Here is a 16,635-nt window from a genome sequence, read left to right as displayed (position 1 = left end):
GGCCCGGGCGGCGGAGGGCAGTGAGGTGGGGGAGGTGCTGGGGGGAAAGAACGTGCATGAGGAGGAGGGAAACCAGTGGAATACTATTTGGCGTAGAAATGGGATTTTTTTTTTAATCTTTTAAGCAAGTAAAGTGAAATGAATCAACACTCTCCCCCTCCCCTCCACAAGCCAGGATTGCTCCCCTCCTGATTACAGGAAGAGACCTGAAGCAGGTAAGAGGATACGCTGACTTTTCAGAGGACCCCCAGAGAACCCCCACTGCAATTAACCACCCTTTCGGTCATTCGGTCTTGAACGGAAATCGCAAGTCAGAAGCTGGGTTGAGAGCTCCTGGGTCGGGCATTCAAAGCCCTCCAAATCTGGCCCCACTTTAGCTATCCAATCATAGCCGCCTCCATCCCCCTGCAAGAACTCGCGGCTCCAATCAGGGAAGTCTCCATGCCATCCTCTACGCGCAGCAGATTCATTCTTCCTTCGTGCCTTTGCTCATGCTGTTCCCTTCCACCTCCCCACCCCACCCCTTTTCCAGGCATGCCCTCCCTTCTCCTTTATACCGCTCCCCATTCATCCCAGGCTCTGAGGCATAGCTCAAGTCGCGGCTTGTCGGGGTCCCTGGCAGCCAAGGCCCCTGCCTGTCTCGGAAAGGAACGCGTGTTTAATACAACATGGAGGCCCAGGACTCGGCCACCAGCCCCTTCCTTTGGAGCCAGTTGGCACAGGCACACACACACACACACACACGCAGACTCTGCACTGCTCCCCGCTTCCATTCATACTTGAGATAGCGTTGCCCTCGAAGAGTAAGCCTCCCTGCCACAAACGAGCCAGTCCCCTTTAAGAGCAGAAGAAATGGTTTTTCTAGGTGGGGCTCAGGGAGGCCTAAGCTGCCTGGGTGTAGAAGACAACAGCCAAAGCCTCTGGCACCAGATGGAACAGCTGCTCAGCTCCCACTGACCTTTCTCTGGGCCTGTGGGTGTTGTGAGCCCTTCAGCTCCAACTTTCCTGACTGAGTGTCTCTCAGGTTTCTACCTGTCAGATTCTCTGGCCACTTTCCTGATGGGCCTGGACTTTGGGCCCTGAGGCTCGGCCACCTTTTAGACTCCAAGTGGGTGGTAAATCTGATCGGCTTGGGTTGCCTGGCCTTTGAGTGCTGGGTTCCCTGCCTTGGCCTGAAACCCTCTTACATTTATCCACTCTGCCCTCAGGCCTGATCCACAGACTCCAGACCCAGACTCACTCTGAATGCTTGCACATTGTGGAGGGAACAGGTGGAGGAAGGACACCTGTGTGCAGAACAGAGCTCCTCTCTGCCTTTGGGATTCCTTTGAGCTCCCAACACCCATTCCACCAACTGTATCACAGAAAGGGACACCCTTTTCCATAACCTGTTAACATTATTAGCTTTAAGAAACTATAGGTTGTTTACGAAATCTTATCGCCTATGTGCCCTTATGTCCTATGCAAAGACAGTGTTTTTCTGGACCAAACTGATGGACATGGTGTGCACTAGACAAAACCTTTGAAAAATAAAAAGAGCTAAAGTGTTATTCCTCCCCCCCAAACGTTATAATGTATGTAAAGATTATTTTCTCTATTTTGCAGATGAAATGGAAGCTTAGAGAATTGGGTAACATCCTTAAAGTTATCTAATTAAAATGCAGGAGCCAGGATTTGAATCCTAGAAATTTCAAAGCATCAAGCCACCCTGAAACTGGGATTGTATAGAAAAAAATCTTAACCTATGTACACAAACTCCATATCCATAAAGAAGAGGAGGAAGTTAAAAAAAAAAAAGTATTAGAGAAAGGTGGCAAGTTCCCAGGTTTAATAATGACTTGTTTGCAGAGAGAGAAGGCTGACTCCAGGGCGCCCCACCCTGAGAGGGGGAGACCTTAGGAAGTGGGAAATTCATCCACCGGAGGTACTGTATCTGAGTTCTGAAACAGGCCTTACGAAAAGGAAGCTGATAACCAAGATGGTTTTTCTAAAACTTCGCTACCGGGTGTCACACAGGCTGGCTTCCCGAGTGCAACTTCTAAGTTTTTAATAGGTTCCCTAAAAGACCTACGTCACCCCAGCAGCCACTAGAGGGCTCAGCAAAACTGCGACCCAGAGCTGCCCTCTAGCGGCGGTGCCAAGGGAGCATGTGTTGAGCCTTTGGGGCCTTCAAGGAGCAAAAGGCAGGTGGAGACCTGGAAGGCATAGGATCCACAGCAGTGAGAGAGGTGGCAGATAGCATCAGACTAAGGAGTCCTTATTACCAGCACAAGTCATCCTTTTAGGGAAGAGGTCACCCCCACCCCTCGCTTAACATCTGGGAGTTCTGTGTGTGTTTTGTTACAATCTTCAGACAAAATGATACAATTAATGCAGCTAAGCCATCAGAGAAAAACCTGATGAAGTTCTGCAATATTTGGGGTACAGACTAGAGCCAAACCCAGTGTAAAGGCAGGGGTGTAGCCATGTGATTCTGAAATTGTGTACCCCCTGGTTACGAAATTCTGTACAAAGACCCAGAAAATGTGGCACATTTTCTCAGCTTCAGTTTGAACTAAGTGAGAAGTAACCTAAGCCATTATACTAAGCATGGATATAATATAACTTGACACACTAGATTTTTGAGCTTTTATTTCCCAACTCTGAAGAAGATATTTATTCTCCTCTGTAAAAGTATATGCCAGTGGATGATTTTAAGGAACACCTGTGTAATGGGAAGAAAAACGCTGGTCTTGGATCAGAAGACTCAGGAATTCAAATCCTGTTTCCATCTTTATAATAACTAAAATAATGATCTGCCTCGCAGGGTTGTTCTGGCATGACAGTCACGTTGCTGAACTCCTGTAGTTGACTGTGGTGGAACAACGTGTGAAAAGATATGTAAACCACAGGAATACTGAATACGTCTAAGAATGAGCAGGTGAGGTGGGAGCACCTCAAAGTAACGACTATGTTTTGATTATCCTAGAAGTCCCAGAATATAAATCCTGACTCCTCAATGTTCAATTAATATTTGTTGAATTAAGGCCAGCCAGCTACCTAATCTTAATTTTCTTAGCCTAATTCCTTATACCATCTTACTCTCTTATGTCTATAAACCTTGGCCCCTTTATGAAACTGTAAATTTTTATACTGTCCAGACTGAAGCATATGCATTTATTATGTTTTTTTTTTTTGAGAGGTTTTTTCACTATAGGGCGCGTGCGCTCACCAGGCAAACAGAGAGAGACAGAGAGACAGAAAGCGAGAAATCACCCCCCAGGGGGGATGGTCACGCCGCAATCCCTTCTCCTCCATTCTCCTCTCGGGATCTTGGGCACGCATGCACATGCGCCTGGCATGAGTTTTAAGCCACCAGGTCCAGGATGCGAACCGCGGTTGACTACGTGGGAGTCCAGAGACATAGCCATTACGCTAACTGCTGGTTCCCTGTATTTTTCATGCCTAATACATAGTAGTGTCAGGCCCAGGAGATAGAACTAAATACAACATAGTCCCAATTCAAAAGTACTTTACGTTCTGTGGTCCAGAAAGACATGTTAACATGTCCGCTAGTTCTATGGAGACAGAATGAAGGAACGTATTGATACTGCTTAGGGGTTTAAAAAGGGTGTTTGAGGGACCAGTAGATGGTGTAACATTTATGTTGCTGGACTCCCACGTAGTCAACCGAAGTTTGAGTTCTGAACCTGGTAGCTTAAAATTCAGGCCAAACCTGTGGCTTAAAACTCAGACCAAGCACATGTGTGGTTTGTGCCCAAAATCCTGAGAGGAAAACGGAGAAGGGATTGCGGTGTAGCCATCCCCAGCGGGTGGGGCATGGTGGGGAGGCTGATTTCTCACTTGTCTCTCTGTCTCTCCAGCAAACACATAAGCCCAGCAAAAATCTCTCTTTAAAAAAAAAAAAAAAAAAAGTGGAGAAGGCCTCTTGGCTGGCATTTGAATTGGATCTCACTGGGTGAATGGGGGTAAAGGGTGTGTGAAAGGACGTTATTTAATGAGAGAATGATGCATGGCTCCCTGCTAGCTCTGTGATCAGATCCTTAGTGCATATTAGGGGAGGAAAAAAGAAGAGGAAGGAGATACAAGCCCATTTTACAAAATGTAACTGTGTTGTTAGTTATGATTCTTCTGTCAAAAGAAGATGAGGTCTAAAATAAGTTTCATCAGGGAACCAGCAGTTAGTGTAATGGCTATGTCGCCGGATTCCCATGTAGTCGACCGCGGTTCACGTCCCGGACCCAGTGGCTTAAAACTCACGCCGGGCGCGTGCGCGTGTGTGCCCAAGATCCTAAGAGGAGAATGGAGGAGAAGGGATTGTGGCGTGGCCATCCCCCCTGGGGGGTGATTTCTCGCTTTCTGTCTCTATGTCTCTCTCTGTCTGTCTGGCGAGCGCACGCGCCTATAGTGAAAAAACCTCTCCAAAAAAATAAATAAATAAAATAAGTTTCATCATTGGTAAATATTGATTGGTTAAATGGTGAAGGTGTGCAATTCATTATCACAAATTATGGTGGTTTATCAGATCTTGAAAAGATAAGGTTCTATCCTGATTTCTTTTTTCCACACTTCAAAATAAAAACAAAGTATCCCCCCCCTTTTCCCTTAATCATTTCACTCTAGAAACTAAAAGTAGAACATGTAATCACCTGCATGTTATTATTTAAGAGAACAGAGAAGGCTCTCCATTTCCCCCATCACTATCCCCAAAGCATCCTTGATAACAGAAAGTGATGGTTAATTTCTTTGGGCTAACCCGCTGTCTTTCAAAGTGCAAGTAGCTGGGGCCAGTAGGTGGCATGATGGTTAAGGTGCTGACTCTCACATGGTCAACCATGGTTCGAGTCCCGGTCCTGGCAGCTTGAACGCTCACCTTCCTTCTCTCTCTGTCTCTCTGTCATTCTCTGATCAAATAAAAAATAATAATAAATGAAATTAAATTAAATAATTCTTAAAAAAAATACAAGGAGCCTTAGGAGGACTAATATATTAACTTCCAATGCTATAACATGATTGAGTTTTCAGTTTTCTTTTTTCTTTGGAGAGGTTTTTGCTATAGGGCACATGTGCTTGCCAGAAAGAGAGAGAGAAACAGAGAGACAGAAAGCGAGAAATCACCCCCCAGAAGTGATGGCCATGCCGCAATCCCTTCTCCTCCATTCTCCTCTCCGGATCTTGGGCATGCATGCACACGTGCCCGGTGTGAATTTAAGCCACTGTGTCTGGGACTCGAACTGCATGGGACTCGACTACATGGGAGTCCAGCGACGCAGCCATTACGCCAACTGCTGGTCCCGAGTTTTCAGTTTTAATAGCATTAGAGAGAGGAGTACAGTGGGGAGGAAGGAAATAAGGAAGGGGAGCAAGGTTACAGAAGGAGATTGGGGGTGCAGCACTAAGTGAATATTGACAGGTTTGAATACATGTGCTCAGTTTCAGGAGTACTAATGTGAGTAGATGTGCAAAAGCACATTTTCCTGTTAGGCACAAATACTCTATTATATCAGTAAAGCAATAGTCCGTTAAGGTTAAATAGACTAACCAAATACTGGGCAAGGTAGTGGCTGTTAACAACACTGTCACTACCTGGCTATGTGACCTTATCTATACAAACCATTCTTTCAGGGCCTTTCACTTATCTCCAGGGATTAATGGGATAAAGTTCACGTAAAGTCCTTGGTTCTTCAAGCGAAAGGTATGATGCAAATGAATGCCAGGGACTGCTTTGATTTCACTTAGAAATTTTCCACTGTTGGTACCATGTATATGTGGTTATGTTGTGACCTGCAATCTCTTTTATAAAGGAAGGTTCGAGTTAATACCATTCATCTGAATTTTAAGGCAAGTGTTTACTTTCACTTGGGGCCAAAAAGTCCTAAGTGGAAATTTGATCTCTCGGTAATTTAGACCAGCAGCAGCAACTGTGAACAAAAGCAGGTCAAGAAAAAGCCTATTTGCCTAACCCTAAATGTGTCAGTGAAAGGACATCAGAGCTGATCCTCAAGGAGGAAGTCAGTGCTGGTGCGGTCTGCACTGGTGGAGCCTCACCAGGCATCTGCAGACCCCGTCATTGCTTGAACCATTGCGAGGCGCCCTTGAGTAAGTACTATGTACAAGTAATTATGTTGGTACCTCATGAAGACCTAAAAGTAAGTGGTAAATATGATGTCATCTTCAGAAGTTCACGATTTAGTTGGAACACAAGACATATTGGCCCATGAATACTTTCAAAAGTGAAATAAAAATGCAAGGAACAAACGGAAAACAGTGTGGGGCAAGACGAGCTATTGATTTGGTTTGTGCTCCTTGTATGTTTTCTTCCCCTCCATTCTGAGCAGCTTCCAGGGAGCTGTGTCTTACCAGGCAGAAGGCTGTCTGATAAGAACCCGCAGACAGTTTCCGGGGCATCATCCACATTGTGAACAAAGCCTCCTGCCACAGGACCCCTTAGAATGCAAGGTCCATTTTGGGCTGGCAGGTGACACAGTGGTTAAGGCGCTGGACTCCCACATGACTGTGGTTTGGGTCTCGAACCTAGTAGCTTACTCTCTCTCTCTCTCATGTCAAGGTGAAAAATAATAAACAAACAAACTTTTTTTTTTTTTAGAAAAAGAATGCAGTGTCAATTTTATCCCTGGAGTTGCATCCAGCAATCTACCTTCCAGGTTCACTGCTCCTTGAAGAGATTTTGCTAAGGGATTAAAAAGGTAATCATCTCAGGAGAGCAAAGGAAAGAAGGAATTGTGGGCAGGTGGAAATATATAGAGAAACATCCCTCCAAAACAGGAAAAAATTCAAAGATCAGAGTTCGAGTAGTGGAGATACCAGCTTTGCTTCTAAGAAACATACCAAGGAGATATCCTAACCTCAGATGGGTGCATGGTGCACCTAAGTAGGCTAGACGCCCTCTCCCCTCTTGGCCCCCAAGTGGAGGAGTTGCCTGGTGTCTAAGGACCATATTCTTTGGTCATTAAGGATATCAAAGTTCAAATATATATATATATATTTGAACCAATACTGCTTCTGTTGTTATAGAGTTATAAAATTATACAAAATTATAAGACATATTTTGAACATTATCTTTAAAATTCAGTATTTTGAAACTTTGAAAGTTGTTTGTAAACTGTCAAGAATTATGGAGTATGAGCTAAAATTCTTTGCTATGTAAAGTAAATGTTTGTGGAAAAATGTAAAATAAAAACAAGTTGTAATTAAAAAAAAAAAGATATCAAAGTTCATCTTCCCCATTTCTAGGCCCAACGTAAGTCAACCAGACTCTCGTATAATCCTAGGATCAGAGGAAAGCCCAATTCAGATGGGATCCCCTTCTATGCTAGCAGAATTAATTCACCCCTGAAGTCTGGGGTGAATTTGATTGACTTAAAGAAAGTAACAAAATACGAGACCAGCAGTTAGCGTAATGGCTATGTCTTTGGACTCCCATGTAGTCAACCGTGGTTCAAGTCCTAGACCTGGTGGCTTAAACTCACGCCAGGCATGTGCGCATGCGTGCCCAAGATCCCAAGAGGAGAATGGAGGAGAAGGGATTGTGGCGTGGCCATCCCTCTGGGGGGTGATTTCTCACTTTCTGTCTCTCTCTCTCTCTGTCTGTCCGGCAAGTGCACGTGCTCTAGAGCAATGACCCCTCCAAAAAAAAAAAAAAAAAAAAAGGTGAAACCCATCAGATTATTCAGGATAAACTCCTTTAGGTAAAGTCACTGATGGCCACATCTACAAAATACCTTCATAGAAACATCTAGATTGGTGTATAATTGAAAAACTGGATATGTATCAACTTGAGAAGTATAAGTAACTATCACATTCACCACACTTTTGAGGGTTTTTTTTTTTTTTTTAAATGTCAGATAGAGAAAGTGCCCCTTAGTAGGGCATGGTCACACCACAATCTTTTCTTCTCCATTACTCCACCTCGTCAGGATCTTAAACATGCACGCACATGTGCCAAGTGTGTTTTTCAAGCTACTAGGGCCAAGATTTGAACTGGAGTTGGCCATGTGGGATCCAGCTCCTTCCACATAGTGTTTTACAACATTGCAGGGCTGTCCTAGGCTCACCACCCTTTTTATATGATCTTTTGTATTTGCAAAGAGGAAGAAGATATCTTCAGAATTTGTCCATAGGAACTTCAAGAGAAGTCATTTCCTATGAAGTAGGCCAGCCTATCACCTTTTCTAGGATAGGTCTATTTTCTGTGTTCTTCCTTGTACATAAATAGATTTAGTCCAAGGAACTTTCCATTTTACCCCTTTTTTATTTTCTTTACTGTCATCTGAAAGTATGCCAATGTAGAACTGTGGTTGATGTTAGCATGGGTTTTGGGTATTTTTTTTTCTAAACAGCCCCCCCACCACCACCATTTATAGTGTCTCTAGTTGTATCTGTAGCATGATTTTCCTGATTTGGCCAAACCCCAGATTATCTGCCATATCCTTGATCCCATTCTAAGTCTGGCTTATTGATATCAGCCTCCATCCTTGTCTGGAGGAGACAAGGATGGAAAGTTACAAGACCCTGGCTCCTTGATTGCAGCAGGACTCAGCATCTGACTCCAAATCAACCTAGACAGTGGCCTATGAGCTGGCTGAGTGTAAGAGCTTTGCCCAAGAAAGAGGTTAGTAACTAGCTGAAAACTTGATTCATTTCTTAAGAAGTACAAATGTGGTTGTTTTTTTAAAAAAAGGACTAGGCAGTTGGCAATAAAACAGCAGCTAAAAGACATACAAGAGAAAGCAGACCTCAGAAACCATTAGACAACGGCAACCAGTAGAAGCAATCAGTAAGCAAAAACTATAGGAAGATAAGCTGGAAAAGCTTTCAGAAGATAAGATAGTTGCTTAGTAATGGCAGGAGCTAGACCCATGCATTGACAGGAATTGAGTAGATTTTCTCATGCAACACCAGAATAAGGGGGTCGCAAATGAGGAAGAACAGATCATCAGTCAGACCTTGGGGAGATCCAGAATAGTCACCCAGAAACCAGGAACAGATATACAAGCAACCGCATAGAAACTTGAAGAGAGATAGGAAACAAAAAAATGTATTTAGGTTCCAATCCAGTTCTAGCAACCGATTTATCTTGTTGGACCTTCAAGAACAGGTTTCCCTACTCTCCTCTCTTAGTTTGACACAAATAGTTCTTTCGCTAAGACTCTTACACACATGGACACACACACACACACACACACACACACATTTATAGTCCTAAGCATCTGAAAGGCTCACTCATTTGTCAAGAACTCAACCCTCTAGGAAGTCTTCCCTTATCTGTTCCTCATCCAGGTTTGAGTTACCATGGCCCTTTGCTACCAGGCAGATTTATGCCATAAACATAATCTCATTGTATGGTAATTGCCTAAAGGGGGACTTCAAAAAGGTCATGGAGGTCTAGCCCTGTAGTACAGTGGTTAGGAGCTACACAGAGGAAATCAGATTTCACATGGCAGACTATGGTTCATGTCCCAGTCTGCCAGATTAAAAACACACCGTGAGGGATGGAGAATTGAAGGAAAAAGGATAGTGGTGTGACCAGGCTCTGTTGGGGGTTGCTTCCCCCACCTCTTTGTCCTGTGCATACACATATCCTCTGACATTAAAAGAGAAAAACCTCATGAAAAATAGAATTTAAAATAAAAAAGATTAAGCTTTAATTCTCAACATAAGCGCTGTCAAGTTCAAGATACTTTTGTAATGTTATTACCAGCCATTTAGAACTGAGAGTCCTGGGAATTAATTTAACCAAGTTAATGTAGCCTTTTTTTTTTTTAACACTATAAACCAAAGAAAAAACAATGCCCTTCAAAGATTTCTTTTTTTAAGATTAGGAAATAAGAAGTCAGAAGGAGGAAAATCAGGAACATAGGTAGGTACCTAATGATTTCCCATCAAAACTCTTGAAAAATTGCCCTTGTCTGAGAGAAATGAGTTTTTGTTTTGTTTTTTAGAGAGATTTTTGCTCTAGAGCACGTGCCCTCACTGGACACACAGAGAGTCAGAAAGCAAGAAACCACCCACTAAGGTAGATGGCCATGCCACAATCCCTTCTCTGTTCTCCTTTTGGGAATTTGGGCACATACACACATGTGCCCAGTGTGAGTTTTAAGCCACCAGGTCTGGAACTTGAACCATGGTTGATTACATGGGAGTTCAACAACATAACCATTACACCATGTAGTGGTCCCATGTTTTGTTTTGTTTTTCAGAGAGATTTTGCTGTAGGAGCACATACTCTCTCTGGAGAGACAGAAAGAGATAGACAGAAAGAGAGATCATCCCCCAGGGGGAATGGCCACACTGCAATCCCTTCTCCTCTGTTCTCTTGGGATCTAGGGCACACACACGCATGCGTCCAGTGTATTTCAAGCCTCCAGGTCTGGGACTCGAACCACAGTTGACTATGTGGGAGTCCAGCAACATGACTGTTAACGCCATTTGCTGGTCCCAGATGAGAGAAATGAGTAGGAGTATTATCGTGCTGTAGGACTCTGATGAAGCTTTCTTGGGTGTTTTTTCTGCTATAGCTTCAGCTAATTTTCTTGAAATCCTTTCATAATAAGCAAATGTTACCATTCTTTGGCCCTGTAGAAAGGGAACAAGCAAAAGGCTTTGAGCATCCTAGGAAATTGTTGACAGTTTCTTTGGTTTTGACGGGTTTACTTTTGCTTTGACTGGACCACTTCTACCTCTTGTAGCCATTGTTTTGATTGTAACTTTATGTTCAGGATCATACTGGTAAGACCATGTACCATCTCCTGCTACAGTTTTTCAAAGAAATGCTTCATGGTCTTGATCCCACTTGTTTAAGATTTCCATTGAATCCTCGGTTCTTATCTGTAGCTGATCTGGGCACAACAGTTTTGGTATGAATCAAGCAACAAGTTTGCTCAGCTTTAATTTTTCAGTCAGAATTTTGTAAGGTGAACCCAGTTGAGATGTGGATGGTGTTGCTGTTGTTTCTTCTGTTAATCATCAGTTCTCCTCAACTAGAGTACAAAGTTTAATTTTTTTTTTCTTGCAAATTGATATGGATGGTTGGCCACCGTGGGTGCTATCTTCAACATTGTCTTGCCCCTTCTTAGAATTAGTTGTTGGGACTAGCAGGTGACATAGTGATTAAGGTACTGGACTCCCATATGGCTAATAGTGGTTCAAGTACCAGATCCAGCAGCTTGGAGATCAAATTGGACATTTGTGCATGCATGTCCAAAACCCCAGGAGAACAGAGGAGAAGGGATGGTATGCCATCCCCCGGGGGTGATTTCAAATGCATACAGTAAAGTGGCAGAATACAAAATTAACTTACAAAAATATATAGCATTTCTATATACAAACAACAAGCAAACAAGCAGACAGAGAAGAACTGAAAAAAGTAATCCCATTTACCATAGCCACAAAAATTATAAGATACCTAGGAATAAAACTAACCAAGGAAGTCAAAGACCTCTGTAAGAAAAACTATGAAAATCTTTAAAAAGTTGAAAGTGACACAAAGAAGTGGAGGGACGTCCCATGTTCCTGGACTAGAATAATTAATCAAAATGGCACTCCTACCCAAATTAATCTACATATTTGAGGCAATCTCTATAAAGTTACAAGAGACATTCTTGACAGATCTAGAAAAAATAATCATAGAACTTGCCTGGAATCATGAAAGACCCTCTATTGCCAAAGTAATCCTATACAAAAAGAGTGGAGTGGGTGGCATCTCATTTCCTGACCCCAAAATATATTACAAAGCTGTGATACTCAAAACATCATGGTATTGGTACAGAAACAGATATGAGGACCAATGGAACAGAGTAGAGACACCAGAAATAACCCCCAAAACATACAGCCAAACATACTCTTTGTTTTTGACAAAGGGTCAAATCCAGTGGGAAAGAAAAAACCTCTTTAGTAAATGGTGCTGGGAAAACTGGGTATTCACCTGCAGAAAGATGAATCTAGACAGGGAGGCTCCTCACTCTGAAAGTAATCACTGTTTGACTTTATGTCTTTCCCTTACACTATAATCTCCAGTCAGCCTACATTAAGTAGAAGCAGAGAACTAAAAGAGATTCTCATCTGTAAAGTACAAGAATAACACTAGTTGGAAGAAACTCACTAGAAGAAAAAATGACTAAGGAAAGGTGTTCATTAAAAACAGATAAGGTTACATTTATTTTATGAAATTTATAATTTTAAGAAAAGTGTAATTATTATAAGGAAACTATATATTTCTAAAGATTATCCTCAAAGAGATTCAAGATGTTATTACGTCCATAAAAATGAAGTGAACAGTGATCTTAGAAATTTAAAAAAATAATTTTTGAAATAAAAACTTATCACACATGTATCACCAATAGAATCTCTTTAAAAGGATGATTATAGAATAACCATTATGCCATCTGCTGGTCCCAACACCCATCTTAAAAAAACAAAAAACAAAACACACTGAAGACATGGAAAAGGTTGTCGAAGTGCCATCCCTCATAAAAGGTCGCTGTCTTAGCTGAGGCTGCTATAATGAAATATCTTAGACTAGGTAATTTATAAACAACAAAAAACTTGGGGCCAACAGGTGGCATGGTGGTTAAAGGTGCTGGACTCCCACATGGCTGGCAGTGGTTTGAGTCCTAGACCTAGCAGCTTGCTTTATCACTCCCCCCCCACCCTCGTCCCTCTCTGGTCAAATTAAAACAAACAAATGAATAAATAATGTTAAATAAAAGAATTCTTTTAAAAATATTTAAAAAATAAAACAAAACGTAATTGCTTACAGTTTTGGAGGTGGGAAGTCCAGATCAGGCACCAGCAGATCCAGTGTCTGGTGAGGGCTCCTCTCTGTTTCATAGTGCTTTTAGTTGAATTATCACATGGTAGAAATTGGAAACAAGCTCCCTCAGACTTCTTGTACAAAGGCAGTAATCATATCAATGAAGGCTCTGCTTTCTTGACTTAATCACCTCCCTAAAGTCCCTACCACATCATACTATTGCACTGAGTATTAGGTTTCAACATATGAATTGTGAGGTGAACAAACATTAAACCATAACAGTTAAACCATAGCATAACCAAATACAGATGGTTCTACAAGTAAGGAACAAATGATCCCTATTCTATGTTAATAATTAGTCCAAAGTATGGAAAAAAAAACAGCAAGATTTCCAATTCCTTTACAGTGGTGCTCACATAGCCTGCATATTTAAGACATATAAAGAAAACACACTTGTTTATGAACAAAGGTACATAAATCCTGGGTTAAGTATTAATAAAATGAAGCCAGAAATAGACTTTTATACTATACCATAATTAAGTAGGACTTACTCCAGGTATCCAAGGCTGGTTCAAAATTCAGAATATATTACTGCAACTCACTATATTGTATTCAAATTAAAGAAAAATGAGGGACCAGCAGATGGCGTAATGGTTATGTCATTGGACTCCCAAGTTGTTGACCATGGTTCCAGTCCTGGTCTGACAGCTTAAATTCATGCCGGGCATGTGTGCGTGCGTGCCCAAGATCGAGAAATCACCCCCCAGGGGGAATGGACACACCACAATCCCTTCTCCTCTATTCTCCTCTCAGGGTCTTGGGCACGCACGCACATGCGCCCAGCGTGGGTTTATGCCACCGGGTCCGGGACTCGAACCACGGTTGGCTACATGGAAATCCAGTGACATAGCCATTATGCTAATTGCTGGTCCCTCAAAAAAATTTTTTAAATGATAAAATTATCTTGAGATGCAAAAAAGCATTTAACACAATTCAATACCCATTTTTTAAAAAGAATTATTTATTTAATTTTATTTATTCATTCATTTATTTTAATTTGACCAGAGAAAGACACAGCAAGAGAGAGGGAGGGAAAGTGAGAAAGCAAGCCACCAGGTCCAAGACTGGAGCCATGGTCAGGTATGTGGAGGTGTCCAGGACCTTAACCACCACGGCACCTGCTGGTCCCTCAACACCCATTTTTAATGAGAAAGAAAACCAGAAGTAGAAAGTAATTTTCTTATTTTCATGAATGCTATCTTCATATATGAACATCATACCTAATGATGAACCTCAGAAGTTTTTCCACCAAAATTTTTGCAGTTTTATTTTGAGAGTCCAAGCCAATGCTATGTAATAAGAAAAAAGAAAAAGATGCAAATCAGAAAAAAATATTTTAATGTCTATTTAAAATATAATGTATTTTATTATATATAATAAACACAAAATAATTTTTAAAATAGGCAAACTAGTAGAAGCATGAGAATAGGGGACCAGCAGATGGCATAATGATTACATTGCTAGACTCCCAGGTAGTCGACCATGGTTCCAGTCCCAGACCCAGTGGCTTTAAACTCATACTGGGCACATGCGGGTGAGTGCCCAAGATGCTGAAAGGAGAATGGAGAAGAAGGGATTGTGACGTGGCCATCCCCCCCCAGGGTGGGGGGGGATTTCTTGCTTTCTGTCTCTCTGTCTCTCTCTGTCTGTCTGGCGAGCACACGTGCCCTATAGCAAAAATCTCTCCATAAAAAAAAAAAAAAAAAGAGAGAGAGACATGGAAATAGGAAATAAACACTTCAATAATTTAAAACAAGTTGTGTTTTCTTATCCTTAGCACTGGCAAAACATTTTTAAAATTATTTTTGGGGGCCGGCAGGTGGTTGGGGGGTTAAGGGGCCGGACATATGGCTAACCATGGTTCAAGTCCTGAGCCTGGCGGCTTGCTTTCTTACTTTCCCTCTCTCTCTGTATGTTTCTCTCTGGTCAAATTAAAATAAAATGAATGAATAAATAAAATTTAAAAAATTATTTTTAAAGAATTACTTACTGATTTAATTCCATTTGTTATTATTATTCTTTTTGGAGAGGTTTTTTGTTTTTGTTTTTGTTTTTGTTTTTGCTTTTTGCTGTAAGGAGTGTGCACTCACCAGAAAGACAGAGAGAGACAGAGAGGCAGAAAGTGAGAAATCACCTCCCAGAGGGATGGCTAAGCCGCAATCCTTTCTCCTCCATTCTCCTCTTGGGATCTTGGGCACACATGCACACGTGCCCGGCATGAGTTTAAGCCATGGTCTGGGACTTAAACCATGGTCGACTAGCCATTAAGGTAACTGCTGGTCCCCATGTTATTGTTATTTTTTAATTTGACAAGAGACAGAGAGAGAAAGGGAAAGTGAGAAAGCAAGCCACCAGGTCTGGGACTCAAACCACTGTGGGTCATGTGGAGTCCAGTGCTTCAACCACCATGCCACCAGCTGGCACCAGAACTGGCAACATTTTAAGAGACTGATAATATTTAGTTTATAAATATGTCAAAAATCAGGTATCATTTATACTTGGTGAAACCATAAGATTTCTTAGAAAGCAAAATTTACCCTAAGTTTTTAGTCTGTAACTTTCTTTCGCTCTGCAATTTTGTTCCCACAGTTTTAGCCTACAGAAATTTTTCATAGTGCACAGCAAAATGCTTGTTTGTGGGTACAAAGAAAATGCAAGAGGCCCACCCTCTGAGGTGTGTTGGTGATGTCCTGGCTCATGAAGCTGAAGTCACAATCCAACCGCAATTTGAGTCCCCAACATGGCCAGTTTGAAAACACACCAGGAAGGTATGTGTGTGCCCAATATCCCAGTGGGCTAGAGGACTAGAAAAGGGGTAGGACAGCCTGACTCAGCCCTGAGGAGAGTGCTTCTCTCTCTGTATGTTTTCATGCATGCACACGTGCTCTGTCATGAATGAAAAATTAAAGAAGAAAAAGAAAATTCAAGAATGTTGGGACCAGCAATTAGCATAATGGCTATGTCGCTGGACTCCCACATAGTCGACCACGGTTCGTGTCCCGGACCCAGTGGCTTAAAACTCACACCGGGTGTGTGTGCGTGTATGCCCAAGATCCCGAGAGGAGAATGGAAGAGAAGGGATTACAGTGTGGCCATCCCCCCTGGGGGGGGGGTGATTTCTCGCTTTCTGTCTCACTGTCTCTCTCTGGCAAGCGTACGCGCCCTATAGCAAAAACCTCTCAAAAAAAAAAAAAAAAAAAAAGATTGTTTGTTGCAAATTTTCAACAATTTGGTTAATGTGTCTTTGTATAGTTTTTTGGAGGTTTGTCTTAATTGGAGGTTTTTAAGTTTCTTGAATTTGTGTGTCTACTTCTTTCCTCAAATTTGGGGAATTTTCAGCCAATATTTCTTCAAATAGTCTCCCAGCCCTTTCATCTCTTTTCTCCTTCTAGAATTTCTGTAACACATATTGGTCCAATTGACCAATACATGCTGTGTTTGTGGGGGGGACACCCCCCCCTAAAAAAAAAAAAAAAAAAAAAAAAAAAACCTGTCCAAAAAAAAAAGAATGTTTGTTGCAACATTGTTTCAAAGAGTAAAAAACTAGAAATTTTCCAAAATTCTGTAGTAGGGAAATGACTGAATTATTACAAGTACAATAACTTGTACTTGTAACATTATGCAACTATTTAAAAATGAGGCTTACGTTCATTAGATATAGAAAGAGCTATAAGATTTATTTTTAGGGTAAAAAACCCCAAAATTATTATAAAGCATGAATGTGTGTATATTTTTAATATTGCATGTACATACGCATGTATATATTCATGTACATGCATCAAAACAATGTGGAGGCCCAGCTG

General features: G+C 41.7%; 1 long non-coding RNA gene across 2 annotated transcripts; it reads left to right on the top strand.

Annotated features, from left to right (window-relative positions):
* The first annotated feature begins 81 nt into the window (after window positions 1-81).
* Window positions 82-15,653, top strand: LOC102487689 (uncharacterized). Of its 2 annotated transcripts, none has more exons than XR_003547637.1 (3): window positions 82-215; window positions 6,608-6,707; window positions 15,422-15,653. It is a non-coding gene; the product is annotated as an uncharacterized LOC102487689 (long non-coding RNA). The 2 variants fall into 2 exon arrangements; XR_337192.3 differs by lacking the exon at window positions 82-215 and adding an exon at window positions 2,829-2,920.
* Window positions 15,654-16,635: the final 982 nt, after the last annotated feature.

This window comes from Tupaia chinensis, unplaced genomic scaffold, assembly GCF_000334495.1.
Source record: "Tupaia chinensis unplaced genomic scaffold, TupChi_1.0 Scaffold144635_1, whole genome shotgun sequence".
Taxonomy (NCBI): Eukaryota; Metazoa; Chordata; class Mammalia; order Scandentia; family Tupaiidae; genus Tupaia; species Tupaia belangeri.
The sequence above is the reverse complement of the archived record's forward strand: the minus strand, read 5'-3'. Positions and strand labels throughout refer to the sequence as shown.